Here is a 21156-nt window from a genome sequence, read left to right as displayed (position 1 = left end):
TTTTATGTGTTACAAGACGCAGAGCCTACTTTGTTTTGGTACGCGGGGCGTGGGACCCAAGTGACCGATCGGCTCCGTTCCAAAAATACGAAAACCATGAACCATGAACCGGAGGGAACCCGAGCATAGAAATAGCAAGATAGAAAGGAAAAAAAACCTAAAAACCGCACGTAAAATGGAAAAAAAAAAACGCAAACGGACAACGAAAAAGGGGGCGCAACACGAGGACTTCCCAGGGGGTCACCCATCCTAGTACTAATCTTGCCCAAGCACGCTTAACTGCGGAGTTCTGATAGGATCCGGTGCATTAGTGCTGTTATGATCACACCCAAAATAATATCCACGTTTATTGCTTTTATGTGTTACAAGACGCATAATCTCCTTTGTTTTTGTAAGCGGGGCGTGGGATCCACGTGACGGATCAGCTCCGTTCCAAAAATACGAAAACCATCAACCATAAACCGGAAGGCACACGAGCATAGAAACAGCCAGAAAGAAAGGAAAAAAAACCAAAAAACAGCATGTAAAATGTAAAAAAAAAATGCAAACGGACAACGAAAAAGAAGGTGCAACACGAGCACTTCCCAAGGGGTCACCCATCCTTGTACTACTCTCGCCCAAGCAAGCTTAACTGCGGAGTTCTGATGGGATTCGGTGCATTAGTGCTGGTATGATCGCACACGAAATACTATCCATGTTTATTGCATTTATGTGTTACAAGACGCAAAACATCCTTTGTTTTGGTACGCTGGGCGTGGGACCCACGTGACCGATCGGCTCCGTTACAAAAATACGAAAACCATCAACCATAAACCAGAGGGCACCCGAGCATAGAAATAGCAAAGAAGAAAGGGAAAAAAAAAACAAAAAACCGCACGTAAAATGTAAAAAAAAAAAAAAAAAAAAAAAAAAAAAAAAAAAAAAAAAACGCATACTGACAAACTAAAAAGGGGGGTGCAACACGAGGACTTCCCAGGGGGTCACCAATCCTAGTACTACTCTCGCCCAAGCACGCTTAATTGCGGAGTTCTGATGGGATCCGGTGCATTAGTGCCGGTATGATAGCACACGAAATAGTATCCCTGTTTATTGTTTTTATGTGTTACAAGACGCAGAACCTACTTTGTTTTGGTATGCGGGGCGTGGGACCCATGTGACCGATCGGCTCCGTTCCAAAAATACGAAAACCATGAACCATGAACCGGAGGGCACCCGAGCATAGAAATAGCAAGAAAGAAAGGATAAAAAACCAAAAAACCGCACGTAAAATGTAAAAAAAAAACATGCAAACGGACAACGAAAAAGATGGTGCAACACGAGCACATCCCAGGGGGTCACCCATCCTTGTACTACTCTCACCCAAGCACACTTAACTGCGGAGTTCTGATGGGATTCGGTGCATTAGTGCTGGTATGATAGCACACGAAACACTATCCATGTTTATTGCTTTTATGTGTTACAAGACGCAGAGCCTACTTTGTTTTGGTACGCGGGGCGTGGGACCCAAGTGACCGATCGGCTCCGTTCCAAAAATACGAAAACCATGAACCACGAACCGGAGGGAACCCGAGCATAGAAATAGCAAGAAAGAAAGGAAAAAAAACCTAAAAACCGCACGTAAAATGGAAAAAAAAAACGCAAACGGACAACGAAAAAGGGGGCGCAACACGAGGACTTCCCAGGGGGTCACCCATCCTAGTACTAATCTCGCCCAAGCACGCTTAACTGTGGAGTTCTGATAGGATCCGGTGCATTAGTGCTGTTATGATCACACCCAAAATAATATCCACGTTTATTTCTTTTATGTGTTACAAGACGCATAATCTCCTTTGTTTTTGTACGCGGGGCGTGGGATCCACGTGACGGATCAGCTCCGTTCCAAAAATACGAAAACCATCAACCATAAACCGGAAGGCACACGAGCATAGAAACAGCCAGAAAGAAAGGAAAAAAACCAAAAAACAGCATGTAAAATGTAAAAAAAAAAATGCAAACGGACAACGAAAAAGAAGGTGCAACACGAGCACTTCCCAAGGGGTCACCCATCCTTGTACTACTCTCGCCCAAGCACGCTTAACTGCGGAGTTCTGATGGGATTCGGTGCATTAGTGCTGGTATGATTGCACACGAAATACTATCCATGTTTATTGCATTTATGTGTTACAAGACGCAGAACATCCTTTGTTTTGGTACGCTGGGCGTGGGACCCACGTGACCGATCGGCTCCGTTACAAAAATACGAAAACCATCAACCATAAACCAGAGGGCACCCGAGCATAGAAATAGTAAGAAAGAAAGGGAAAAAAAAACAAAAAACCGCACGTAAAATGTAAAAAAAAAAAAAAAAAAAAAAAAAAAACGCAAACGGACAAACTAAAAAGGGGGGTGCAACACGAGGACTTCCCAGGGGGTCACCAATCCTAGTACTACTCTCGCCCAAGCACGCTTAACTGCGGAATTCTGATGGGATCCGGTGCATTAGTGCTGGTATGATCGCACCCGAAATACTATCCATGTTCATTGCTTTTATGTGTTACCAGACGCAGAACTTCCTTTGTTTTGGTACGCGGGGCGTGGGACCTACGTGACTGATCGGCTCAGTTCCAAAAATACGAAAACCATCAACCATGAACCGGAGGGCACCCGTGCATAGAAATAGCAAGAAAGAAAGGAAAACAAACCAAAAAACCGCATGTAAAATGTAAAAAAAAAACGCAAACGGACAACGAAAAAGGGGGGTGCAAAACGAGGACTTCCCAAGGGGTCACCCATCCTAGTACTACTCTCGTACAAGCACGCTTAACTGCGGAGTTCTGATGGGTTCCGGTGCATTAGTGTTGTTATGATCACACCCAAAATAATATCCATGTTTATTGCTTTTATGTGTTACAAGATGCAGAATCTCCTTTGTTTTTATATGCGGGGCGTGGGATCCACGTGACCGATCGGCTCTGTTCCAAAAATACGAAAACCATCAACGATAACCAGGAAGGCACCCGAGCATAGAAATAGCCAGAAAGAAAGGAAAAAAACCAAAAAACCGCACGTAAAATGTTAAAAAAAATGCAAACGGACATCGAAAAAGAGGGTGCAACACGAGCACTTCCAAGGGGGTCACCCATCCTTGTACTACTCTCGCCCAAGCTCGCTTAACTGCGATGTTCTGATGGGATTCGGTGCATTAGTGCTGGTATGATCGCACACGAAATAGTATCTATGTTTATTGCTTTTATGTGTTACAAAATGCAGAACCTTCTTTGTTTTGGTACGCGGGGCGTGGGACCCATGTGACCGATCGACTCAGTTCCAAAAATACGAAAACCATGAACCATGAACCGGAGGGCACCCGAGCATAGAAGTAGCAAGAAAGAAAGGAAAAAAAAACAAAAAACCGCACGTAAAATGTAAAAAAAAAAAACGCAAACGGACAAACTAAAAAGGGGGGTGCAACACGAGGACTTCCCAGGGGGTCATCAATCCTAGTACTACTCTCGCCCAAGCACGCTTAATTGCGGAGTTCTGATGGGATCCGGTGCATTAGTGCCGGTATGATAGCACACGAAATAGTATCCCTGTTTATTGTTTTTATGTGTTACAAGACGCAGAACCTACTTTGTTTTGGTATGCGGGGCGTGGGACCCATGTGACCGATCGGCTCCGTTCCAAAAATACGAAAACCATGAACCATGAACCGGAGGGCACCCGAGCATAGAAATAGCAAGAAAGAAAGGATAAAAAACCAAAAAACCGCACGTAAAATGTAAAAAAAAAATGCAAACGGACAACGAAAAAGATGGTGCAACACGAGCACATCCCAGGGGGTCACCCATCCTTGTACTACTCTCGCCCAAGCACACTTAACTGCGGAGTTCTGATGGGATTCGGTGCATTAGTGCTGGTATGATAGCACACGAAACACTATCCATGTTTATTGCTTTTATGTGTTACAAGACGCAGAGCCTACTTTGTTTTGGTACGCGGGGCGTGGGACCCAAGTGACCGATCGGCTCCGTTCCAAAAATACGAAAACCATGAACCACGAACCGGAGGGAACCCGAGCATAGAAATAGCAAGAAAGAAAGGAAAAAAAACCTAAAAACCGCACGTAAAATGGAAAAAAAAAAACGCAAACGGACAACGAAAAAGGGGGCGCAACACGAGGACTTCCCAGGGGGTCACCCATCCTAGTACTAATCTCGCCCAAGCACGCTTAACTGTGGAGTTCTGATAGGATCCGGTGCATTAGTGCTGTTATGATCACACCCAAAATAATATCCACGTTTATTTCTTTTATGTGTTACAAGACGCATAATCTCCTTTGTTTTTGTACGCGGGGCGTGGGATCCACGTGACGGATCAGCTCCGTTCCAAAAATACGAAAACCATCAACCATAAACCGGAAGGCACACGAGCATAGAAACAACCAGAAAGAAAGGAAAAAAACCAAAAAACAGCATGTAAAATGTAAAAAAAAAATGCAAACGGACAACGAAAAAGAAGGTGCAACACGAGCACTTCCCAAGGGGTCACCCATCCTTGTACTACTCTCGCCCAAGCACGCTTAACTGCGGAGTTCTGATGGGATTCGGTGCATTAGTGCTGGTATGATCGCACACGAAATACTATCCATGTTTATTGCATTTATGTGTTACAAGACGCAGAACATCCTTTGTTTTGGTACGCTGGGCGTGGGACCCACGTGACCGATCGGCTCCGTTACAAAAATACGAAAACCATCAACCATAAACCAGAGGGCACCCGAGCATAGAAATAGCAAGAAAGAAAGGGAAAAAAAAACAAAAAACCGCACGTAAAATGTAAAAAAAAAAAAAAAAAAAAAAACGCAAACGGACAAACTAAAAAGGGGGGTGCAACACGAGGACTTCCCAGGGGGTCACCAATCCTAGTACTACTCTCGCCCAAGCACGCTTAACTGCGGAATTCTGATGGGATCCGGTGCATTAGTGCTGGTATGATCGCACCCGAAATACTATCCATGTTCATTGCTTTTATGTGTTACCAGACGCAGAACTTCCTTTGTTTTGGTACGCGGGGCGTGGGACCTACGTGACTGATCGGCTCAGTTCCAAAAATACGAAAACCATCAACCATGAACCGGAGGGCACCCGAGCATAGAAATAGCAAGAAAGAAAGGATAAAAAACCAAAAAACCGCACGTAAAATGTAAAAAAAAAAAATGCAAACGGACAACGAAAAAGATGGTGCAACACGAGCACATCCCAGGGGGTCACCCATCCTTGTACTACTCTCGCCCAAGCACACTTAACTGCGGAGTTCTGATGGGATTCGGTGCATTAGTGCTGGTATGATAGCACACGAAACACTATCCATGTTTATTGCTTTTATGTGTTACAAGACGCAGAGCCTACTTTGTTTTGGTACGCGGGGCGTGGGACCCAAGTGACCGATCGGCTCCGTTCCAAAAATACGAAAACCATGAACCACGAACCGGAGGGAACCCGAGCATAGAAATAGCAAGAAAGAAAGGAAAAAAAACCTAAAAACCGCACGTAAAATGGAAAAAAAAAACGCAAACGGACAACGAAAAAGGGGGCGCAACACGAGGACTTCCCAGGGGGTCACCCATCCTAGTACTAATCTCGCCCAAGCACGCTTAACTGTGGAGTTCTGATAGGATCCGGTGCATTAGTGCTGTTATGATCACACCCAAAATAATATCCACGTTTATTTCTTTTATGTGTTACAAGACGCATAATCTCCTTTGTTTTTGTACGCGGGGCGTGGGATCCACGTGACGGATCAGCTCCGTTCCAAAAATACGAAAACCATCAACCATAAACCGGAAGGCACACGTGCATAGAAACAGCCAGAAAGAAAGGAAAAAAACCAAAAAACAGCATGTAAAATGTAAAAAAAATGTAAACGGACAACGAAAAAGAAGGTGCAACACGAGCACTTCCCAAGGGGTCACCCATCCTTGTACTACTCTCGCCCAAGCAAGCTTAACTGCGGAGTTCTGATGGGATTCGGTGCATTAGTGCTGGTATGATCGCACACGAAATACTATCCATGTTTATTGCATTTATGTGTTACAAGACGCAGAACATCCTTTGTTTTGGTACGCTGGGCGTGGGACCCACGTGACCGATCGGCTCCGTTACAAAAATACGAAAACCATCAACCATAAACCAGAGGGCACCCGAGCATAGAAATAGCAAGAAAGAAAGGGAAAAAAGACAAAAAACCGCACGTAAAATGTAAAAAAAAAAAAAAACAAAAAAAAAAAAAAAAAAAAAAACGCAAACGGACAAACTAAAAAGGGGGGTGCAACACGAGGACTTCCCAGGGGGTCACCAATCCTAGTACTACACTCGCCCAAGCACGCTTAATTGCGGAGTTCTGATGGGATCCGGTGCATTAGTGCCGGTATGATAGCACACGAAATAGTATCCCTGTTTATTGTTTTTATGTGTTACAAGACGCAGAACCTACTTTGTTTTGGTATGCGGGGCGTGGGACCCATGTGACCGATCGGCTCCGTTCCAAAAATACGAAAACCATGAACCATGAACCGGAGGGCACCCGAGCATAGAAATAGCAAGAAAGAAAGGATAAAAAACCAAAAAACCGCACGTAAAATGTAAAAAAAAAATGCAAACGGACAACGAAAAAGATGGTGCAACACGAGCACATCCCAGGGGGTCACCCATCCTTGTACTACTCTCGCCCAAGCACACTTAACTGCGGAGTTCTGATGGGATTCGGTGCATTAGTGCTGGTATGATAGCACACAAAACACTATCCATGTTTATTGCTTTTATGTGTTACAAGACGCAGAGCCTACTTTGTTTTGGTACGCGGGGCGTGGGACCCAAGTGACCGATCGGCTCCGTTCCAAAAATACGAAAACCATGAACCATGAACCGGAGGGAACCCGAGCATAGAAATAGCAAGAAAGAAAGGAAAAAAAAACCTAAAAACCGCACGTAAAATGGAAAAAAAAAAACGAAAACGGACAACGAAAAAGGGGGCGCAACACGAGGACTTCCCAGGGGGTCACCCATCCTAGTACTAATCTCGCCCAAGCACGCTTAACTGCGGAGTTCTGATAGGATCCGGTGCATTAGTGCTGTTATGATCACACCCAAAATAATATCCACGTTTATTGCTTTTATGTGTTACAAGACGCATAATCTCCTTTGTTTTTGTAAGCGGGGCGTGGGATCCACGTGACGGATCAGCTCCGTTCCAAAAATACGAAAACCATCAACCATAAACCGGAAGGCACACGAGCATAGAAACAGCCAGAAAGAAAGGAAAAAAACCAAAAAACAGCATGTAAAATGTAAAAAAAAATGTAAACGGACAACGAAAAAGAAGGTGCAACACGAGCACTTCCCAAGGGGTCACCCATCCTTGTACTACTCTCGCCCAAGCAAGCTTAACTGCGGAGTTCTGATGGGATTCGGTGCATTAGTGCTGGTATGATCGCACACGAAATACTATCCATGTTTATTGCATTTATGTGTTACAAGACGCAGAACATCCTTTGTTTTGGTACGCTGGGCGTGGGACCCACGTGACCGATCGGCTCCGTTACAAAAATACGAAAACCATCAACCATAAACCAGAGGGCACCCGAGCATAGAAATAGCAAGAAAGAAAGGGAAAAAAAAAACAAAAAACCGCACGTAAAATGTAAAAAAAAAAAAAAAAAAAAAAAAAAAAAAAAAAAAAAAAAACGCAAACGGACAAACTAAAAAGGGGGGTGCAACACGAGGACTTCCCAGGGGGTCACCAATCCTAGTACTACTCTCGCCCAAGCACGCTTAACTGCGGAATTCTGATGGGATCCGGTGCATTAGTGCTGGTATGATCGCACCCGAAATACTATCCATGTTCATTGCTTTTATGTGTTACCAGACGCAGAACTTCCTTTGTTTTGGTACGCGGGGCGTGGGACCTACGTGACTGATCGGCTCAGTTCCAAAAATACGAAAACCATCAACCATCAACCGGAGGGCACCCGAGCATAGAAATAGCAAGAAAGAAAGGAAAACAAACCAAAAAACCGCATGTAAAATGTAAAAAAAAAAACGCAAACGGACAACGAAAAAGGGGGGGTGCAAAACGAGGACTTCCCAAGGGGTCACCCATCCTAGTACTACTCTCGTACAAGCACGCTTAACTGCGGAGTTCTGATGGGTTCCGGTGCATTAGTGTTGTTATGATCACACCCAAAATAATATCCATGTTTATTGCTTTTATGTGTTACAAGATGCAGAATCTCCTTTGTTTTTATACGCGGGGCGTGGGATCCACGTGACCGATCGGCTCCGTTCCAAAAATACGAAAACCATCAACGATAAACCGGAAGGCACCCGAGCATAGAAATAGCCAGAAAGAAAGGAAAAAAACCAAAAAACCGCACGTAAAATGTTAAAAAAAAAATGCAAACGGACATCGAAAAAGAGGGTGCAACACGAGCACTTCCAAGGGGGTCACCCATCCTTGTACTACTCTCGCCCAAGCTCGCTTAACTGCGATGTTCTGATGGGATTCGGTGCATTAGTGCTGGTATGATCGCACACGAAATAGTATCTATGTTTATTGCTTTTATGTGTTACAAAATGCAGAACCTTCTTTGTTTTGGTACGCGGGGCGTGGGACCCATGTGACCGATCGACTCAGTTCCAAAAATACGAAAACCATGAACCATGAACCGGAGGGCACCCGAGCATAGAAGTAGCAAGAAAGAAAGAAAAAAAAACAAAAAACCGCACGTAAAATGTAAAAAAAAAAAAACGCAAACGGACAAACTAAAAAGGGGGGTGCAACACGAGGACTTCCCAGGGGGTCACCAATCCTAGTACTACTCTCGCCCAAGCACGCTTAATTGCGGAGTTCTGATGGGATCCGGTGCATTAGTGCTGGTATGATAGCACACGAAATAGTATCCCTGTTTATTGTTTTTATGTGTTACAAGACGCAGAACCTACTTTGTTTTGGTATGCGGGGCGTGGGACCCATGTGACCGATCGGCTCCGTTCCAAAAATACGAAAACCATGAACCATGAACCGGAGGGCACCCGAGCATAGAAATAGCAAGAAAGAAAGGATAAAAAACCAAAAAACCGCACGTAAAATGTAAAAAAAAAAAATGCAAACGGACAACGAAAAAGATGGTGCAACACGAGCACATCCCAGGGGGTCACCCATCCTTGTACTACTCTCACCCAAGCACACTTAACTGCGGAGTTCTGATGGGATTCGGTGCATTAGTGCTGGTATGATAGCACACGAAACACTATCCATGTTTATTGCTTTTATGTGTTACAAGACGCAGAGCCTACTTTGTTTTGGTACGCGGGGCGTGGGACCCAAGTGACCGATCGGCTCCGTTCCAAAAATACGAAAACCATGAACCATGAACCGGAGGGAACCCGAGCATAGAAATAGCAAGAAAGAAAGGAAAAAAAACCTAAAAACCGCACGTAAAATGGAAAAAAAAAAAACGCAAACGGACAACGAAAAAGGGGGCGCAACACGAGGACTTCCCAGGGGGTCACCCATCCTAGTACTAATCTCGCCCAAGCACGCTTAACTGCAGAGTTCTGATAGGATCCGGTGCATTAGTGCTGTTATGATCACACCTAAAATAATATCCACGTTTATTGCTTTTATGTGTTACAAGACGCATAATCTCCTTTGTTTTTGTACGCGGGGCGTGGGATCCACGTGACGGATCAGCTCCGTTCCAAAAATACGAAAACCATCAACCATAAACCGAAAGGCACACGAGCATAGAAACAGCCAGAAAGAAAGGAAAAAAACCAAAAAACAGCATGTAAAATGTAAAAAAAAATGCAAACGGACAACGAAAAAGAAGGTGCAACACGAGCACTTCCCAAGGGGTCACCCATCCTTGTACTACTCTCGCCCAAGCACGCTTAACTGCGGAGTTCTGATGGGATTCGGTGCATTAGTGCTGGTATGATCGCACACGAAATACTATCCATGTTTATTGCATTTATGTGTTACAAGACACAGAACATCCTTTGTTTTGGTACGCTGGGCGTGGGACCCACGTGACCGATCGGCTCCGTTACAAAAAAACGAAAACCATCAACCATAAACCAGAGGGCACCCGAGCATAGAAATAGCAAGAAAGAAAGGGAAAAAAAAACAAAAAACCGCACGTAAAATGTAAAAAAAAAAAAAAAAAAAAAAAAACGCAAACGGACAAACTAAAAAGGGGGGTGCAACACGAGGACTTCCCAAGGGGTCACCAATCCTAGTACTACTCTCGCCCAAGCACGCTTAACTGCGGAATTCTGATGGGATCCGGTGCATTAGTGCTGGTATGATCGCACCCGAAATACTATCCATGTTCATTGCTTTTATGTGTTACCAGACGCAGAACTTCCTTTGTTTTGGTACGCGGGGCGTGGGACCTACGTGACTGATCGGCTCAGTTCCAAAAATACGAAAACCATCAACCATGAACCGGAGGGCACCCGAGCATAGAAATAGCAAGAAAGAAAGGAAAACAAACCAAAAAACCGCATGTAAAATGTAAAAAAAAACGCAAACGGACAACGAAAAAGGGGGGGTGCAAAACGAGGACTTCCCAAGGGGTCACCCATCCTAGTACTACTCTCGTACAAGCACGCTTAACTGCGGAGTTCTGATGGGTTCCGGTGCATTAGTGTTGTTATGATCACACCCAAAATAATATCCATGTTTATTGCTTTTATGTGTTACAAGATGCAGAATCTCCTTTGTTTTTATACGCGGGGCGTGGGATCCACGTGACCGATCGGCTCCGTTCCAAAAATACGAAAACCATCAACGATAAACCGGAAGGCACCCGAGCATAGAAATAGCCAGAAAGAAAGGAAAAAAACCAAAAAACCGCACGTAAAATGTTAAAAAAAAATGCAAACGGACATCGAAAAAAAGGGTGCAACACGAGCACTTCCAAGGGGGTCACCCATCCTTGTACTACTCTCGCCCAAGCTCGCTTAACTGCGATGTTCTGATGGGATTCGGTGCATTAGTGCTGGTATGATCGCACACGAAATAGTATCTATGTTTATTGCTTTTATGTGTTACAAAATGCAGAACCTTCTTTGTTTTGGTACGCGGGGCATGGGACCCATGTGACCGATCGACTCAGTTCCAAAAATAAGAAAACCATGAACCATGAACCGGAGGGCACCCGAGCATAGAAGTAGCAAGAAAGAAAGGAAAAAAAACAAAAAACCGCACGTAAAATGTAAAAAAAAAAACGCAAACGGACAAACTAAAAAGGGGGGGTGCAACACGAGGACTTCCCAGGGGGTCACCAATCCTAGTACTACTCTCGCCCAAGCACGCTTAATTGCGGAGTTCTGATGGGATCCGGTGCATTAGTGCTGGTATGATAGCACACGAAATAGTATCCCTGTTTATTGTTTTTATGTGTTACAAGACGCAGAACCTACTTTGTTTTGGTATGCGGGGCGTGGGACCCATGTGACCGATCGGCTCCGTTCCAAAAATACGAAAACCATGAACCATGAACCGGAGGGCACCCGAGCATAGAAATAGCAAGAAAGAAAGGATAAAAAACCAAAAAACCGCACGTAAAATGTAAAAAAAAAAATGCAAACGGACAACGAAAAAGATGGTGCAACACGAGCACATCCCAGGGGGTCACCCATCCTTGTACTACTCTCGCCCAAGCACACTTAACTGCGGAGTTCTGATGGGATTCGGTGCATTAGTGCTGGTATGATAGCACACGAAACACTATCCATGTTTATTGCTTTTATGTGTTACAAGACGCAGAGCCTACTTTGTTTTGGTACGCGGGGCGTGGGACCCAAGTGACCGATCGGCTCCGTTCCAAAAATACGAAAACCATGAACCATGAACCGGAGGGAACCCGAGCATAGAAATAGCAAGAAAGAAAGGAAAAAAAACCTAAAAACCGCACGTAAAATGGAAAAAAAAAACGCAAACGGACAACGAAAAAGGGGGCGCAACACGAGGACTTCCCAGGGGGTCACCCATCCTAGTACTAATCTCGCCCAAGCACGCTTAACTGCAGAGTTCTGATAGGATCCGGTGCATTAGTGCTGTTATGATCACACCTAAAATAATATCCACGTTTATTGCTTTGATGTGTTACAAGACGCATAATCTCCTTTGTTTTTGTACGCGGGGCGTGGGATCCACGTGACGGATCAGCTCCGTTCCAAAAATACGAAAACCATCAACCATAAACCGGAAGGCACACGAGCATAGAAACAGCCAGAAAGAAAGGAAAAAAACCAAAAAACAGCATGTAAAATGTAAAAAAAAAATGCAAACGGACAACGAAAAAGAAGGTGCAACACGAGCACTTCCCAAGGGGTCACCCATCCTTGTACTACTCTCGCCCAAGCACGCTTAACTGCGGAGTTCTGATGGGATTCGGTGCATTAGTGCTGGTATGATCGCACACGAAATACTATCCATGTTTATTGCATTTATGTGTTACAAGACGCAGAACATCCTTTGTTTTGGTACGCTGGGCGTGGGACCCACATGACCGATCGGCTCCGTTACAAAAAAACGAAAACCATCAACCATAAACCAGAGGGCACCCGAGCATAGAAATAGCAAGAAAGAAAGGGAAAAAAAAACAAAAAACCGCACGTAAAATGTAAAAAAAAAAAAAAAAAAAAAAAACGCAAACGGACAAACTAAAAAGGGGGGTGCAACACGAGGACTTCCCAGGGGGTCACCAATCCTAGTACTACTCTCGCCCAAGCACGCTTAACTGCGGAATTCTAATGGGATCCGGTGCATTAGTGCTGGTATGATCGCACCCGAAATACTATCCATGTTCATTGCTTTTATGTGTTACCAGACGCAGAACTTCCTTTGTTTTGGTACGCGGGGCGTGGGACCTACGTGACTGATCGGCTCAGTTCCAAAAATACGAAAACCATCAACCATGAACCGGAGGGCACCCGAGCATAGAAATAGCAAGAAAGAAAGGAAAACAAACCAAAAAACCGCATGTAAAATGTAAAAAAAAACGCAAACGGACAACGAAAAAGGAGGGTGCAAAACGAGGACTTCCCAAGGGGTCACCCATCCTAGTACTACTCTCGTACAAGCACGCTTAACTGCGGAGTTCTGATGGGTTCCGGTGCATTAGTGTTGTTATGATCACACCCAAAATAATATCCATGTTTATTGCTTTTATGTGTTACAAGATGCAGAATCTCCTTTGTTTTTATACGCGGTGCGTGGGATCCACGTGACCGATCGGCTCCGTTCCAAAAATACGAAAACCATCAACGATAAACCGGAAGGCACCCGAGCATAGAAATAGCCAGAAAGAAAGGAAAAAAACCAAAAAACCGCACGTAAAATGTTAAAAAAAATGCAAACGGACATCGAAAAAGAGGGTGCAACACGAGCACTTCCAAGGGGGTCACCCATCCTTGTACTACTCTCGCCCAAGCTCGCTTAACTGCGATGTTCTGATGGGATTCGGTGCATTAGTGCTGGTATGATCGCACACGAAATAGTATCTATGTTTATTGCTTTTATGTGTTACAAAATGCAGAACCTTCTTTGTTTTGGTACGCGGGGCATGGGACCCATGTGACCGATCGACTCAGTTCCAAAAATACGAAAACCATGAACCATGAACCGGAGGGCACCCGAGCATAGAAGTAGCAAGAAAGAAAGGAAAAAAAACAAAAAACCGCACGTAAAATGTAAAAAAAAACGCAAACGGACAAACTAAAAAGGGGGGTGCAACACGAGGACTTCCCAGGGGGTCACCAATCCTAGTACTACTCTCGCCCAAGCACGCTTAATTGCGGAGTTCTGATGGGATCCGGTGCATTAGTGCTGGTATGATAGCACACGAAATAGTATCCCTGTTTATTGTTTTTACGTGTTACAAGACGCAGAACCTACTTTGTTTTGGTATGCGGGGCGTGGGACCCATGTGACCGATCGGCTCCGTTCCAAAAATACGAAAACCATGAACCATGAACCGGAGGGCACCCGAGCATAGAAATAGCAAGAAAGAAAGGATAAAAAACCAAAAATCCGCACGTAAAATGTAAAAAAAATGCAAACGGACAACGAAAAAGATGGTGCAACACGAGCACATCCCAGGGGGTCACCGATCCTTGTACTACTCTCGCCCAAGCACACTTAACTGCGGAGTTCTGATGGGATTCGGTGCATTAGTGCTGGTATGATAGCACACGAAACACTATCCATGTTTATTGCTTTTATGTGTTACAAGACGCAGAGCCTACTTTGTTTTGGTACGCGGGGCGTGGGACCCAAGTGACCGATCGGCTCCGTTCCAAAAATACGAAAACCATGAACCATGAACCGGAGGGAACCCGAGCATAGAAATAGCAAGAAAGAAAGGAAAAAAAAACCTAAAAACCGCACGTAAAATGGAAAAAAAAAAGACGCAAACGGACAACGAAAAAGGGGGCGCAACACGAGGACTTCCCAGGGGGTCACCCATCCTAGTACTAATCTCGCCCAAGCACGCTTAACTGCAGAGTTCTGATAGGATCCGGTGCATTAGTGCTGTTATGATCACACCTAAAATAATATCCACGTTTATTGCTTTTATGTGTTACAAGACGCATAATCTCCTTTGTTTTTGTACGCGGGGCGTGGGATCCACGTGACGGATCAGCTCCGTTCCAAAAATACGAAAACCATCAACCATAAACCGGAAGGCACACGAGCATAGAAACAGCCAGAAAGAAAGGAAAAAAACCAAAAAACAGCATGTAAAATGTAAAAAAAAATGCAAACGGACAACGAAAAAGAAGGTGCAACACGAGCACTTCCCAAGGGGTCACCCATCCTTGTACTACTCTCGCCCAAGCACGCTTAACTGCGGAGTTCTGATGGGATTCGGTGCATTAGTGCTGGTATGATCGCACACGAAATACTATCCATGTTTATTGCATTTATGTGTTACAAGACGCAGAACATCCTTTGTTTTGGTACGCTGGGCGTGGGACCCACGTGACCGATCGGCTCCGTTACAAAAAAACGAAAACCATCAACCATAAACCAGAGGGCACCCGAGCATAGAAATAGCAAGAAAGAAAGGGAAAAAAAAAAAACAAAAAACCGCACGTAAAATGTAAAAAAAAAAAAAAAAAAAAAAAAAAAACGCAAACGGACAAACTAAAAAGGGGGGTGCAACACGAGGACTTCCCAGGGGGTCACCAATCCTAGTACTACTCTCGCCCAAGCACGCTTAACTGCGGAATTCTGATGGGATCCGGTGCATTAGTGCTGGTATGATCGCACCCGAAATACTATCCATGTTCATTGCTTTTATGTGTTACCAGACGCAGAACTTCCTTTGTTTTGGTACGCGGGGCGTGGGACCTACGTGACTGATCGGCTCAGTTCCAAAAATACGAAAACCATCAACCATGAACCAGAGGGCACCCGAGCATAGAAATAGCTAGAAAGAAAGGAAAACAAACCAAAAAACCGCATGTAAAATGTAAAAAAAAACGCAAACGGACAACGAAAAAGGGGGGTGCAAAACAAGGACTTCCCAAGGGGTCACCCATCCTAGTACTACTCTCGTACAAGCACGCTTAACTGCGGAGTTCTGATGGGTTCCGGTGAATTAGTGTTGTTATGATCACACCCAAAATAATATCCATGTTTATTGCTTTTATGTGTTACAAGATGCAGAATCTCCTTTGTTTTTATACGCGGTGCGTGGGATCCACGTGACCGATCGGCTCCGTTCCAAAAATACGAAAACCATCAACGATAAACCGGAAGGCACCCGAGCATAGAAATAGCCAGAAAGAAAGGAAAAAAACCAAAAAACCGCACGTAAAATGTTAAAAAAAATGCAAACGGACATCGAAAAAGAGGGTGCAACACAAGCACTTCCAAGGGGGTCACCCATCCTTGTACTACTCTCGCCCAAGCTCGCTTAACTGCGATGTTCTGATGGGATTCGGTGCATTAGTGCTGGTATGATCGCACACGAAATAGTATCTATGTTTATTGCTTTTATGTGTTACAAAATGCAGAACCTTCTTTGTTTTGGTACGCGGGGCATGGGACCCATGTGACCGATCGACTCAGTTCCAAAAATACGAAAACCATGAACCATGAACCGGAGGGCAACCGAGCATAGAAGTAGCAAGAAAGAAAGGAAAAAAAACAAAAAACCGCACGTAAAATGTAAAAAAAAAAAACGCAAACGGACAAACTAAAAAGGGGGGTGCAACACGAGGACTTCCGAGGGGGTCACCAATCCTAGTACTACTCTCGCCCAAGCACGCTTAACTGCGGAATTCTGATGGGATCCGGTGCATTAGTGCTGGTATGATAGCACACGAAATAGTATCCCTGTTTATTGTTTTTATGTGTTACAAGACGCAGAACCTACTATGTTTTGGTATGCGGGGCGTGGGACCCATGTGACCGATCGGCTCCGTTCCAAAAATACGAAAACCATGAACCATGAACCGGAGGGCACCCGAGCATAGAAATAGCAAGAAAGAAAGGATAAAAAACCAAAAAACCGCACGTAAAATGTAAAAAAAAAAATGCAAACGGACAACGAAAAAGATGGTGCAACACGAGCACATCCCAGGGGGTCACCCATCCTTGTACTACTCTCGCCCAAGCACACTTAACTGTGGAGTTCTGATGGGATTCGGTGCATTAGTGCTGGTATGATAGCACACGAAACACTATCCATGTTTATTGCTTTTATGTGTTACAAGACGCAGAGCCTACTTTGTTTTGGTACGCGGGGAGTGGGACCCAAGTGACCGATCGGCTCCGTTCCAAAAATACGAAAACCATGAACCATGAACCGGAGGGAACCCGAGCATAGAAATAGCAAGAAAGAAAGGAAAAAAAAACCTAAAAACCGCACGTAAAATGGAAAAAAAAAGACGCAAACGGACAACGAAAAAGGGGGCGCAACACGAGGACTTCCCAGGGGGTCACCCATCCTAGTACTAATCTCGCCCAAGCACGCTTAACTGCAGAGTTCTGATAGGATCCGGTGCATTAGTGCTGTTATGATCACACCTAAAATAATATCCACGTTTATTGCTTTTATGTGTTACAAGACGCATAATCTCCTTTGTTTTTGTACGCGGGGCGTGGGATCCACGTGACGGATCAGCTCCGTTCCAAAAATACGAAAACCATCAACCATAAACCGGAAGGCACACGAGCATAGAAACAGCCAGAAAGAAAGGAAAAAAACCAAAAAACAGCATGTAAAATGTAAAAAAAAATGCAAACGGACAACGAAAAAGAAGGTGCAACACGAGCACTTCCCAAGGGGTCACCCATCATTGTACTACTCTCGCCCAAGCACGCTTAACTGCGGAGTTCTGATGGGATTTGGTGCATTAGTGCTGGTATGATCGCACACGAAATACTATCCATGTTTATTGCATTTATGTGTTACAAGACGCAGAACATCCTTTGTTTTGGTACGCTGGGCGTGGGACCCACGTGACCGATCGGCTCCGTTACAAAAAAACGAAAACCATCAACCATAAACCAGAGGGCACCCGAGCATAGAAATAGCAAGAAAGAAAGGGAAAAAAAAAACAAAAAACCGCACGTAAAATGTAAAAAAAAAAAAAACGCAAACGGACAAACTAAAAAGGGGGGTGCAACACGAGGACTTCCCAGGGGGTCACCAATCCTAGTACTACTCTCGCCCAAGCACGCTTAACTGCGGAATTCTGATGTGATCCGGTGCATTAGTGCTGGTATGATCGCACCCGAAATACTATCCATGTTCATTGCTTTTATGTGTTACCAGACGCAGAACTTCCTTTGTTTTGGTACGCGGGGCGTGGGACCTACGTGACTGATCGGCTCAGTTCCAAAAATACGAAAACCATCAACCATGAACCGGAGGGCACCCGAGCATAGAAATAGCTAGAAAGAAAGGAAAACAAACCAAAAAACTGCATGTAAAATGTAAAAAAAAACGCAAACGGACAACGAAAAAGGGGGGGTGCAAAACGAGGACTTCCCAAGGGGTCACCCATCCTAGTACTACTCTCGTACAAGCACGCTTAACTGCGGAGTTCTGATGGGTTCCGGTGCATTAGTGTTGTTATGATCACACCCAAAATAATATCCATGTTTATTGCTTTTATGTGTTACAAGATGCAGAATCTCCTTTGTTTTTATACGCGGTGCGTGGGATCCACGTGACCGATCGGCTCCGTTCCAAAAATACGAAAACCATCAACGATAAACCGGAAGGCACCCGAGCATAGAAATAGCCAGAAAGAAAGGAAAAAAACCAAAAAACCGCACGTAAAATGTTAAAAAAAATGCAAACGGACATCGAAAAAGAGGGTGCAACACGAGCACTTCCAAGGGGGTCACCCATCCTTGTACTACTCTCGCCCAAGCTCGCTTAACTGCGATGTTCTGATGGGATTCGGTGCATTAGTGCTGGTATGATCGCACACGAAATAGTATCTATGTTTATTGCTTTTATGTGTTACAAAATGCAGAACCTTCTATGTTTTGGTACGCGGGGCATGGGACCCATGTGACCGATCGACTCAGTTCCAAAAATACGAAAACCATGAACCATGAACCGGAGGGCACCCGAGCATAGAAGTAGCAAGAAAGAAAGGAAAAAAAACAAAAAACCGCACGTAAAATGTAAAAAAAAAAAAACGCAAACGGACAAACTAAAAAGGGGGGTGCAACACGAGGACTTCCGAGGGGGTCACCAATCCTAGTACTACTCTCGCCCAAGCACGCTTAATTGCGGACTTCTGATGGGATCCGGTGCATTAGTGCTGGTATGATAGCACACAAAATAGTATCCCTGTTTATTGTTTTTATGTGTTACAAGACGCAGAACCTACTTTGTTTTGGTATGCGGGGCGTGGGACCCATGTGACCGATCGGCTCCGTTCCAAAAATACGAAAACCATGAACCATGAACCGGAGGGCACCCGAGCATAGAAATAGCAAGAAAGAAAGGATAAAAAACCAAAAAACCGCACGTAAAATGTAAAAAAAAAATGCAAACGGACAACGAAAAAGATGGTGCAACACGAGCACATCCCAGGGGGTCACCCATCCTTGTACTACTCTCGCCCAAGCACACTTAACTGCGGAGTTCTGATGGGATTCGGTGCATTAGTGCTGGTATGATAGCACACGAAACACTATCCATGTTTATTGCTTTTATGTGTTACAAGACGCAGAGCCTACTTTGTTTTGGTACGCGGGGCGTGGGACCCAAGTGACCGATCGGCTCCGTTCCAAAAATACGAAAACCATGAACCATGAACCGGAGGGAACCCGAGCATAGAAATAGCAAGAAAGAAAGGAAAAAAAACCTAAAAACCGCACGTAAAATGGAAAAAAAAAGACGCAAACGGACAACGAAAAAGGGGGCGCAACACGAGGACTTCCCAGGGGGTCACCCATCCTAGTACTAATCTCGCCCAAGCACGCTTAACTGCCGAGTTCTGATAGGATCCGGTGCATTAGTGCTGTTATGATCACACCTAAAATAATATCCACGTTTATTGCTTTTATGTGTTACAAGACGCATAATCTCCTTTGTTTTTGTACGCGGGGCGTGGGATCCACGTGACGGATCAGCTCCGTTCCAAAAATACGAAAACCATCAACCATAAACCGGAAGGCACACGAGCATAGAAACAGCCAGAAAGAAAGGAAAAAAACCAAAAAACAGCATGTAAAATGTAAAAAAAAATGCAAACGGACAACGAAAAAGAAGGTGCAACACGAGCACTTCCCAAGGGGTCACCCATCCTTGTACTACTCTCGCCCAAGCACGCTTAACTGCGGAGTTCTGATGGGATTCGGTGCATTAGTGCTGGTATGATCGCACACGAAATACTATCCATGTTTATTGCATTTATGTGTTACAAGACGCAGAACATCCTTTGTTTTGGTACGCTGGGCGTGGGACCCACGTGACCGATCGGCTCCGTTACAAAAAAACGAAAACCATCAACCATAAACCAGAGGGCACCCGAGCATAGAAATAGCAAGAAAGAAAGGGAAAAAAAAAACAAAAAACCGCACGTAAAATGTAAAAAAAAAAAAAAAAAAAAAAAAAAAAAAAACGCAAACGGACAAACTAAAAAGGGGGGTGCAACACGAGGACTTCCCAGGGGGTCACCAATCCTAGTACTACTCTCGCCCAAGCACGCTTAACTGCGGAATTCTGATGGGATCCGGTGCATTAGTGCTGGTATGATCGCACCCGAAATACTATCCATGTTCATTGCTTTTATGTGTTACCAGACGCAGAACTTCCTTTGTTTTGGTACGCGGGGCGTGGGACCTACGTGACTGATCGGCTCAGTTCCAAAAATACGAAAACCATCAACCATGAACCGGAGGGCACCCGAGCATAGAAATAGCTAGAAAGAAAGGAAAACAAACCAAAAAACCGCATGTAAAATGTAAAAAAAAAACGCAAACGGACAACGAAAAAGGGGGGTGCAAAACGAGGACTTCCCAAGGGGTCACCCATCCTAGTACTACTCTCGTACAAGCACGCTTAACTGCGGAGTTCTGATGGGTTCCGGTGCATTAGTGTTGTTATGATCACACCCAAAATAATATCCATGTTTATTGCTTTTATGTGTTACAAGATGCAGAATCTCCTTTGTTTTTATACGCGGTGCGTGGGATCCACGTGACCGATCGGCTCCGTTCCAAAAATACGAAAACCATCAACGATAAACCGGAAGGCACCCGAGCATATAAATAGCCAGAAAGAAAGGAAAAAAACCAAAAAACCGCACGTAAAATGTTAAAAAAAATGCAAACGGACATCGAAAAAGAGGGTGCAACACGAGCACTTCCAAGGGGGTCACCCATCCTTGTACTACTCTCGCCCAAGCTCGCTTAACTGCGATGTTCTGATGGGATTCGGTGCATTAGTGCTGGTATGATCGCACACGAAAGAGTATCTATGTTTATTGCTTTTATGTGTTACAAAATGCAGAACCTTCTTTGTTTTGGTACGCGGGGCATGGGACCCATATGACCGATCGACTCAGTTCCAAAAATACGAAAACCATGAACCATGAACCGAAGGGCAACCGAGCATAGAAGTAGCAA

At 44.5% G+C, this 21156-nt stretch overlaps 55 non-coding genes and 4 pseudogenes across 55 annotated transcripts; all 59 read right to left on the bottom strand.

Moving 5' to 3' along the window:
- Positions 1-211: 211 nt before the first annotated feature.
- LOC145076510 (5S ribosomal RNA) lies at positions 212-330 on the bottom strand. Its single transcript, XR_013692698.1, has one exon. It is a non-coding gene; the product is annotated as a 5S ribosomal RNA (ribosomal RNA).
- A 233-nt stretch (positions 331-563) lies between these two features.
- Positions 564-682, bottom strand: LOC145078809 (5S ribosomal RNA). Its single transcript, XR_013694340.1, has one exon. It is a non-coding gene; the product is annotated as a 5S ribosomal RNA (ribosomal RNA).
- Positions 683-951: 269 nt separating this feature from the next.
- Positions 952-1070, bottom strand: LOC145075311 (5S ribosomal RNA). Its single transcript, XR_013692407.1, has one exon. It is a non-coding gene; the product is annotated as a 5S ribosomal RNA (ribosomal RNA).
- Positions 1071-1305: 235 nt separating this feature from the next.
- On the bottom strand, positions 1306-1424 carry LOC145080058 (5S ribosomal RNA; annotated as a pseudogene).
- A 233-nt stretch (positions 1425-1657) lies between these two features.
- On the bottom strand, positions 1658-1776 carry LOC145076011 (5S ribosomal RNA). Its single transcript, XR_013692570.1, has one exon. It is a non-coding gene; the product is annotated as a 5S ribosomal RNA (ribosomal RNA).
- A 233-nt stretch (positions 1777-2009) lies between these two features.
- Positions 2010-2128, bottom strand: LOC145076018 (5S ribosomal RNA). Its single transcript, XR_013692571.1, has one exon. It is a non-coding gene; the product is annotated as a 5S ribosomal RNA (ribosomal RNA).
- Positions 2129-2382: 254 nt separating this feature from the next.
- Positions 2383-2501, bottom strand: LOC145085379 (5S ribosomal RNA). Its single transcript, XR_013699779.1, has one exon. It is a non-coding gene; the product is annotated as a 5S ribosomal RNA (ribosomal RNA).
- A 234-nt stretch (positions 2502-2735) lies between these two features.
- LOC145076131 (5S ribosomal RNA) lies at positions 2736-2854 on the bottom strand. The gene has a single exon (XR_013692603.1). It is a non-coding gene; the product is annotated as a 5S ribosomal RNA (ribosomal RNA).
- Positions 2855-3085: 231 nt separating this feature from the next.
- LOC145079046 (5S ribosomal RNA) lies at positions 3086-3204 on the bottom strand. Its single transcript, XR_013694574.1, has one exon. It is a non-coding gene; the product is annotated as a 5S ribosomal RNA (ribosomal RNA).
- Positions 3205-3441: 237 nt separating this feature from the next.
- Positions 3442-3560, bottom strand: LOC145077869 (5S ribosomal RNA). Its single transcript, XR_013693477.1, has one exon. It is a non-coding gene; the product is annotated as a 5S ribosomal RNA (ribosomal RNA).
- A 233-nt stretch (positions 3561-3793) lies between these two features.
- Positions 3794-3912, bottom strand: LOC145079539 (5S ribosomal RNA). The gene has a single exon (XR_013695049.1). It is a non-coding gene; the product is annotated as a 5S ribosomal RNA (ribosomal RNA).
- Positions 3913-4146: 234 nt separating this feature from the next.
- LOC145076007 (5S ribosomal RNA) lies at positions 4147-4265 on the bottom strand. The gene has a single exon (XR_013692569.1). It is a non-coding gene; the product is annotated as a 5S ribosomal RNA (ribosomal RNA).
- A 232-nt stretch (positions 4266-4497) lies between these two features.
- Positions 4498-4616, bottom strand: LOC145075779 (5S ribosomal RNA). The gene has a single exon (XR_013692510.1). It is a non-coding gene; the product is annotated as a 5S ribosomal RNA (ribosomal RNA).
- A 249-nt stretch (positions 4617-4865) lies between these two features.
- On the bottom strand, positions 4866-4984 carry LOC145085377 (5S ribosomal RNA). The gene has a single exon (XR_013699778.1). It is a non-coding gene; the product is annotated as a 5S ribosomal RNA (ribosomal RNA).
- Positions 4985-5219: 235 nt separating this feature from the next.
- LOC145079538 (5S ribosomal RNA) lies at positions 5220-5338 on the bottom strand. Its single transcript, XR_013695048.1, has one exon. It is a non-coding gene; the product is annotated as a 5S ribosomal RNA (ribosomal RNA).
- A 233-nt stretch (positions 5339-5571) lies between these two features.
- Positions 5572-5690, bottom strand: LOC145075996 (5S ribosomal RNA). The gene has a single exon (XR_013692567.1). It is a non-coding gene; the product is annotated as a 5S ribosomal RNA (ribosomal RNA).
- A 230-nt stretch (positions 5691-5920) lies between these two features.
- On the bottom strand, positions 5921-6039 carry LOC145078808 (5S ribosomal RNA). Its single transcript, XR_013694339.1, has one exon. It is a non-coding gene; the product is annotated as a 5S ribosomal RNA (ribosomal RNA).
- Positions 6040-6303: 264 nt separating this feature from the next.
- On the bottom strand, positions 6304-6422 carry LOC145076754 (5S ribosomal RNA). Its single transcript, XR_013692793.1, has one exon. It is a non-coding gene; the product is annotated as a 5S ribosomal RNA (ribosomal RNA).
- Positions 6423-6655: 233 nt separating this feature from the next.
- LOC145079537 (5S ribosomal RNA) lies at positions 6656-6774 on the bottom strand. The gene has a single exon (XR_013695047.1). It is a non-coding gene; the product is annotated as a 5S ribosomal RNA (ribosomal RNA).
- A 235-nt stretch (positions 6775-7009) lies between these two features.
- Positions 7010-7128, bottom strand: LOC145073357 (5S ribosomal RNA). Its single transcript, XR_013691329.1, has one exon. It is a non-coding gene; the product is annotated as a 5S ribosomal RNA (ribosomal RNA).
- Positions 7129-7359: 231 nt separating this feature from the next.
- Positions 7360-7478, bottom strand: LOC145078807 (5S ribosomal RNA). Its single transcript, XR_013694338.1, has one exon. It is a non-coding gene; the product is annotated as a 5S ribosomal RNA (ribosomal RNA).
- Positions 7479-7747: 269 nt separating this feature from the next.
- LOC145085376 (5S ribosomal RNA) lies at positions 7748-7866 on the bottom strand. Its single transcript, XR_013699777.1, has one exon. It is a non-coding gene; the product is annotated as a 5S ribosomal RNA (ribosomal RNA).
- A 236-nt stretch (positions 7867-8102) lies between these two features.
- LOC145076124 (5S ribosomal RNA) lies at positions 8103-8221 on the bottom strand. Its single transcript, XR_013692600.1, has one exon. It is a non-coding gene; the product is annotated as a 5S ribosomal RNA (ribosomal RNA).
- A 233-nt stretch (positions 8222-8454) lies between these two features.
- LOC145079045 (5S ribosomal RNA) lies at positions 8455-8573 on the bottom strand. Its single transcript, XR_013694573.1, has one exon. It is a non-coding gene; the product is annotated as a 5S ribosomal RNA (ribosomal RNA).
- A 237-nt stretch (positions 8574-8810) lies between these two features.
- LOC145074897 (5S ribosomal RNA) lies at positions 8811-8929 on the bottom strand. The gene has a single exon (XR_013692162.1). It is a non-coding gene; the product is annotated as a 5S ribosomal RNA (ribosomal RNA).
- Positions 8930-9164: 235 nt separating this feature from the next.
- LOC145080057 (5S ribosomal RNA) lies at positions 9165-9283 on the bottom strand (annotated as a pseudogene).
- Positions 9284-9518: 235 nt separating this feature from the next.
- Positions 9519-9637, bottom strand: LOC145078245 (5S ribosomal RNA). The gene has a single exon (XR_013693833.1). It is a non-coding gene; the product is annotated as a 5S ribosomal RNA (ribosomal RNA).
- A 231-nt stretch (positions 9638-9868) lies between these two features.
- LOC145075774 (5S ribosomal RNA) lies at positions 9869-9987 on the bottom strand. Its single transcript, XR_013692509.1, has one exon. It is a non-coding gene; the product is annotated as a 5S ribosomal RNA (ribosomal RNA).
- A 251-nt stretch (positions 9988-10238) lies between these two features.
- On the bottom strand, positions 10239-10357 carry LOC145085439 (5S ribosomal RNA). Its single transcript, XR_013699837.1, has one exon. It is a non-coding gene; the product is annotated as a 5S ribosomal RNA (ribosomal RNA).
- Positions 10358-10591: 234 nt separating this feature from the next.
- Positions 10592-10710, bottom strand: LOC145076120 (5S ribosomal RNA). Its single transcript, XR_013692599.1, has one exon. It is a non-coding gene; the product is annotated as a 5S ribosomal RNA (ribosomal RNA).
- Positions 10711-10942: 232 nt separating this feature from the next.
- Positions 10943-11061, bottom strand: LOC145079044 (5S ribosomal RNA). Its single transcript, XR_013694572.1, has one exon. It is a non-coding gene; the product is annotated as a 5S ribosomal RNA (ribosomal RNA).
- Positions 11062-11297: 236 nt separating this feature from the next.
- Positions 11298-11416, bottom strand: LOC145074889 (5S ribosomal RNA). The gene has a single exon (XR_013692157.1). It is a non-coding gene; the product is annotated as a 5S ribosomal RNA (ribosomal RNA).
- Positions 11417-11650: 234 nt separating this feature from the next.
- Positions 11651-11769, bottom strand: LOC145079536 (5S ribosomal RNA). The gene has a single exon (XR_013695046.1). It is a non-coding gene; the product is annotated as a 5S ribosomal RNA (ribosomal RNA).
- Positions 11770-12002: 233 nt separating this feature from the next.
- On the bottom strand, positions 12003-12121 carry LOC145078234 (5S ribosomal RNA). Its single transcript, XR_013693823.1, has one exon. It is a non-coding gene; the product is annotated as a 5S ribosomal RNA (ribosomal RNA).
- Positions 12122-12353: 232 nt separating this feature from the next.
- Positions 12354-12472, bottom strand: LOC145075770 (5S ribosomal RNA). The gene has a single exon (XR_013692508.1). It is a non-coding gene; the product is annotated as a 5S ribosomal RNA (ribosomal RNA).
- A 250-nt stretch (positions 12473-12722) lies between these two features.
- On the bottom strand, positions 12723-12841 carry LOC145085462 (5S ribosomal RNA). Its single transcript, XR_013699860.1, has one exon. It is a non-coding gene; the product is annotated as a 5S ribosomal RNA (ribosomal RNA).
- A 233-nt stretch (positions 12842-13074) lies between these two features.
- Positions 13075-13193, bottom strand: LOC145076561 (5S ribosomal RNA). Its single transcript, XR_013692709.1, has one exon. It is a non-coding gene; the product is annotated as a 5S ribosomal RNA (ribosomal RNA).
- Positions 13194-13424: 231 nt separating this feature from the next.
- On the bottom strand, positions 13425-13543 carry LOC145079043 (5S ribosomal RNA). The gene has a single exon (XR_013694571.1). It is a non-coding gene; the product is annotated as a 5S ribosomal RNA (ribosomal RNA).
- Positions 13544-13776: 233 nt separating this feature from the next.
- Positions 13777-13895, bottom strand: LOC145074883 (5S ribosomal RNA). The gene has a single exon (XR_013692156.1). It is a non-coding gene; the product is annotated as a 5S ribosomal RNA (ribosomal RNA).
- Positions 13896-14126: 231 nt separating this feature from the next.
- Positions 14127-14245, bottom strand: LOC145080319 (5S ribosomal RNA; annotated as a pseudogene).
- A 236-nt stretch (positions 14246-14481) lies between these two features.
- LOC145078223 (5S ribosomal RNA) lies at positions 14482-14600 on the bottom strand. Its single transcript, XR_013693813.1, has one exon. It is a non-coding gene; the product is annotated as a 5S ribosomal RNA (ribosomal RNA).
- A 231-nt stretch (positions 14601-14831) lies between these two features.
- LOC145075766 (5S ribosomal RNA) lies at positions 14832-14950 on the bottom strand. The gene has a single exon (XR_013692507.1). It is a non-coding gene; the product is annotated as a 5S ribosomal RNA (ribosomal RNA).
- Positions 14951-15207: 257 nt separating this feature from the next.
- Positions 15208-15326, bottom strand: LOC145085375 (5S ribosomal RNA). Its single transcript, XR_013699776.1, has one exon. It is a non-coding gene; the product is annotated as a 5S ribosomal RNA (ribosomal RNA).
- Positions 15327-15559: 233 nt separating this feature from the next.
- Positions 15560-15678, bottom strand: LOC145078812 (5S ribosomal RNA). The gene has a single exon (XR_013694343.1). It is a non-coding gene; the product is annotated as a 5S ribosomal RNA (ribosomal RNA).
- A 231-nt stretch (positions 15679-15909) lies between these two features.
- On the bottom strand, positions 15910-16028 carry LOC145079257 (5S ribosomal RNA). The gene has a single exon (XR_013694775.1). It is a non-coding gene; the product is annotated as a 5S ribosomal RNA (ribosomal RNA).
- A 236-nt stretch (positions 16029-16264) lies between these two features.
- On the bottom strand, positions 16265-16383 carry LOC145077145 (5S ribosomal RNA). The gene has a single exon (XR_013692984.1). It is a non-coding gene; the product is annotated as a 5S ribosomal RNA (ribosomal RNA).
- A 234-nt stretch (positions 16384-16617) lies between these two features.
- LOC145080042 (5S ribosomal RNA) lies at positions 16618-16736 on the bottom strand (annotated as a pseudogene).
- Positions 16737-16971: 235 nt separating this feature from the next.
- LOC145078212 (5S ribosomal RNA) lies at positions 16972-17090 on the bottom strand. The gene has a single exon (XR_013693804.1). It is a non-coding gene; the product is annotated as a 5S ribosomal RNA (ribosomal RNA).
- A 231-nt stretch (positions 17091-17321) lies between these two features.
- Positions 17322-17440, bottom strand: LOC145078674 (5S ribosomal RNA). Its single transcript, XR_013694210.1, has one exon. It is a non-coding gene; the product is annotated as a 5S ribosomal RNA (ribosomal RNA).
- A 241-nt stretch (positions 17441-17681) lies between these two features.
- On the bottom strand, positions 17682-17800 carry LOC145085755 (5S ribosomal RNA). The gene has a single exon (XR_013700146.1). It is a non-coding gene; the product is annotated as a 5S ribosomal RNA (ribosomal RNA).
- A 234-nt stretch (positions 17801-18034) lies between these two features.
- Positions 18035-18153, bottom strand: LOC145076117 (5S ribosomal RNA). Its single transcript, XR_013692598.1, has one exon. It is a non-coding gene; the product is annotated as a 5S ribosomal RNA (ribosomal RNA).
- A 231-nt stretch (positions 18154-18384) lies between these two features.
- LOC145079042 (5S ribosomal RNA) lies at positions 18385-18503 on the bottom strand. The gene has a single exon (XR_013694570.1). It is a non-coding gene; the product is annotated as a 5S ribosomal RNA (ribosomal RNA).
- Positions 18504-18740: 237 nt separating this feature from the next.
- Positions 18741-18859, bottom strand: LOC145079230 (5S ribosomal RNA). The gene has a single exon (XR_013694748.1). It is a non-coding gene; the product is annotated as a 5S ribosomal RNA (ribosomal RNA).
- A 233-nt stretch (positions 18860-19092) lies between these two features.
- Positions 19093-19211, bottom strand: LOC145079535 (5S ribosomal RNA). Its single transcript, XR_013695045.1, has one exon. It is a non-coding gene; the product is annotated as a 5S ribosomal RNA (ribosomal RNA).
- Positions 19212-19445: 234 nt separating this feature from the next.
- Positions 19446-19564, bottom strand: LOC145078900 (5S ribosomal RNA). The gene has a single exon (XR_013694428.1). It is a non-coding gene; the product is annotated as a 5S ribosomal RNA (ribosomal RNA).
- A 231-nt stretch (positions 19565-19795) lies between these two features.
- On the bottom strand, positions 19796-19914 carry LOC145075761 (5S ribosomal RNA). The gene has a single exon (XR_013692506.1). It is a non-coding gene; the product is annotated as a 5S ribosomal RNA (ribosomal RNA).
- Positions 19915-20173: 259 nt separating this feature from the next.
- LOC145085374 (5S ribosomal RNA) lies at positions 20174-20292 on the bottom strand. Its single transcript, XR_013699775.1, has one exon. It is a non-coding gene; the product is annotated as a 5S ribosomal RNA (ribosomal RNA).
- Positions 20293-20526: 234 nt separating this feature from the next.
- Positions 20527-20645, bottom strand: LOC145076113 (5S ribosomal RNA). The gene has a single exon (XR_013692597.1). It is a non-coding gene; the product is annotated as a 5S ribosomal RNA (ribosomal RNA).
- Positions 20646-20876: 231 nt separating this feature from the next.
- Positions 20877-20995, bottom strand: LOC145079041 (5S ribosomal RNA). Its single transcript, XR_013694569.1, has one exon. It is a non-coding gene; the product is annotated as a 5S ribosomal RNA (ribosomal RNA).
- Positions 20996-21156: the final 161 nt, after the last annotated feature.

The sequence above is a fragment of the Lactuca serriola genome, chromosome 1 (assembly GCF_051521515.1).
Source record: "Lactuca serriola cultivar US96UC23 chromosome 1, Lser_US96UC23_V15, whole genome shotgun sequence".
Lineage (NCBI taxonomy): Eukaryota > Viridiplantae > Streptophyta > Magnoliopsida > Asterales > Asteraceae > Lactuca > Lactuca serriola.
The sequence above is the reverse complement of the archived record's forward strand: the minus strand, read 5'-3'. Positions and strand labels throughout refer to the sequence as shown.